The sequence below is a fragment of the Delphinapterus leucas genome, chromosome X (genome assembly GCF_059928025.1).
Source record: "Delphinapterus leucas isolate spDelLeu-1000000601 "Yukka" chromosome X, BTC_Dleu_Yukka2, whole genome shotgun sequence".
In the NCBI taxonomy this organism is placed as follows: domain Eukaryota; kingdom Metazoa; phylum Chordata; class Mammalia; order Artiodactyla; family Monodontidae; genus Delphinapterus; species Delphinapterus leucas.
Window position 1 is genome coordinate 59,048,071 of NC_143150.1, and position 3,009 is coordinate 59,051,079.

At 33.7% G+C, this 3,009-nt stretch overlaps 1 pseudogene across 1 annotated transcript in view; it reads right to left on the reverse strand.

The window, feature by feature from the left end:
• The window catches only part of LOC149744255 (uncharacterized), an 85,495-nt pseudogene that overhangs the window by 51,186 nt on the left and 31,300 nt on the right, over positions 1-3,009 (reverse strand). The window contains exon 2 of the transcript XR_016391324.1: positions 1,193-1,298. The product of XR_016391324.1 is annotated as an uncharacterized LOC149744255 (transcript). The remainder of the gene's footprint in view (positions 1-1,192; positions 1,299-3,009) is intronic.

A 3,009-nucleotide genomic window follows, 5' to 3' on the forward strand; every position in this document is an offset into this window, starting at 1 on the left:
GAGGTCAGCTGGGTGCTTTGTGATGACCTAGAGGGGTGGGACAGGGAGGGTGGGAGGGAGGTGCAAGAGGGAGGGGATATGGGGATATATGTATACATATAGCTGATTCACTTTGTTATACAGCAGAAACTAACACAACAATGTAAAGCAATTATACTCCAATAAAGATGTTTTAAAAAAATAAAATTGAGAGGAAAGACACCCAGAAATTGCAGTACAGTAGTTTAAGTGCTATGTTAGAAATATGATGGAGCTTACTCTTGAAGGTTAAGTAGGAATTCACCAGGGGAAGAAGAGCTGTGATGAGAGGAGGGAGGGTGAATGAACAGTAATAGGGAGAAGTTGTAGTATATGTCAACATCCAAAGGTGAGAGAGAAAATAGTGCACTTGAAGAACTGCAAATACTGTTATTCAGTATATCCAGAGCATGGTGTGCAAACTAGTCACATTTCTCCAAACACAAAATTCTCTCAAACCTCAGGTCCCTTTGCCTACCCCTGGTTTTCTTACTATCAGTTTAAGAGGCAGGGACCCAGGAAAACCTTTCACTATTGCCCCGTCCCCACCTATCCTCTCTTTCTCTCACTTATGAATGCTTTCTTATTCTTGTGTTATGTTTTTTCCTAGGTCTCCTTCTAGTTTTTGCTCAAATACTCTCATATTTTTGATTAGAGCAAAGTAGAAAATCTGCCTAAATTCATATCAAAGAATACATACTTTTATAAAAAGCAAACCTGGAAACAAAGAGGGGGAACCACAGTACATTTAAGATATTTCTTGATTTACAAAAAAACTTTATTTACACATAACATGTCAGGTTTATTGCTATTTCATAACATGAGGCACACCTTAAGTTCTTCTTTAGAACAGCAAAATAGTTTATTCATGAGTATATATAACTAATCTATTAAAAGTCTGTCTGAGGAAAGCTCTTTTGAATGATGCTAATCTCTTAAAGTTAATAAAAGTGTCTCAGTTAATCTTTTAAATTTTATTATATTGTTTTTAGAACAGTAAATTAAACTGTTTTAGGGAATCTACAATAACTGTGCTATATGTGTAGGGGTTATTTCTGATTAAAATATTATTTTAAAAGAAGTGTTGCATTGTTGAATATAACAAACAAAAACAAAGTGCATTATTACTTACAGTATATTGTACTTTGCTTTTACAGCATACATAACCACTTACTTGCAAAAAGGCTCTCCATCTTTGCATGCACAAACAATATTCTCTGGACAGAAATGTGTTATATTCCCTGGACAATCATCAAAGTCAGTCACAGATGTACAATTGGCTGTAAATAACAACATTCAAAAATCCTTCAACAATATAGAACAAATGTTTCAAACTTAGCTAATACACATGTGAAAAGTTCTACATGTTAGAAAAACTACATGTTAAAGAATCTTAAAACATAAAAATGAAAATAACTTTGTTTTACTTTGAAAATGTTCAAATACCATATTTTCAAGTACCAGTCTCCAAAAATCAAGATGAACAACACAAGTGATTTCATTCTGTTATTTTGTACCTGATGGATTTTTACAACATGGCTTCAAAAACAGTCACTACACACCATTATAGCTTAAAGGCTATCTAACATTTGAAATAAAGTTCTTTTGTACTAAATTTGAGAATCATCTCTGGCTAAGGGAAGACATAACAATATATCCAAAGATAGGATCAACACACATCCTGGTTTGCAAGGACAGTTTCAGTTTATGCCTTTTGTCCTGGAATAAATATTAATACTTCTCTCTTCACTTTCAAAGTGTTCTGGTTGAGACAGGTAGATTAGTTACCCTACTAGTAGGTCACTGGGGGTGGCAGACACCTCAGCCCCAATCCTTGATGATTTTCTGATATTTCTAAGGTTACCTTGGAGAGTCATTCTGTCAATGATATGGCTGCAGTACCCGTTCCAGAAATCTGGACTCAGAAAAGGTTTTCTAGAGTCTGAAAATCAGTGAGTAGGAACATTTATCTGGAGTCACAGGACCTATAAACATGCACAGAAACTGTAATTTCAAGAAAGGGAAAACTATTTTGACTCTCCACCAGCCTAAACACAAAGAAGAGATTCTATAAGCGTGAGACTTCAGATTGCCCAAGTCCCAAGGTTAGAGGTGACAGGCAAGAAGGGAAAACAGCTCCAATAAGATCAGGTCTATAGAATCCAAAAGAAAACTGTTTGCCCTTTGGAGAGCATATTTTTTCCTAATGTAAAATATGACACATTGATTTTGCTACATAAACATATTTTTTTAAATAAATGAAAGGGTGACATCAGAAAAATACAGTACTTTAAAACAGTTTCTTCGAATCTGGAAACCATTTCAGTTGACCAAAATGCACAACTGACTATCTAAGTACCAACTAACATGGCAAAACTCCCTCACCAGAATTAGTGAGTCAAATGGTATTGCTTGGAGAAATTTCAACAGGCAATATTTTGAAAAAGAATTGTACCTCTGGTCTCAGCAAAGATGTTAGGCCATTTTACAGACCAATATGATTATATAATTTATTTCTTTGGATATCTCTTTCCTTTTATAGGGATTCACATGGTTTATATTATGTCAAGTAAGTACCTGTTTGTATTGGACATGTTAACAGAGCAAAATTTTTCTGAAAAATAAAGTATAACCTTATATATTCTAAGAAACAAAGTGTTAAATATAAATAGCCTAAAACAATCACTAATATTGATGCAAGTAAACATTTTAGTTGGTAGTCCATAGAATTTTTCATATTTATCTTAGATATCAGAGACAAACATGTCAGCTTCAAGATAAAACAATTATTTATCCCTTCTAAGAATAAATATCTTTTAAAAGAACCAGATACTTTCAGGTTTGTGAATTTTTAACAATAGAACCTTTGCTTAGAGTTCTGTTTAGTCCCTTAGGCTACCTACTGCAGCCTTGATTCCTTCTCTGATTAATATCTAATGAATTCTTTACATCTTCAATCTATGGAAATAAAGCAATTAAAAATTTTCTTAC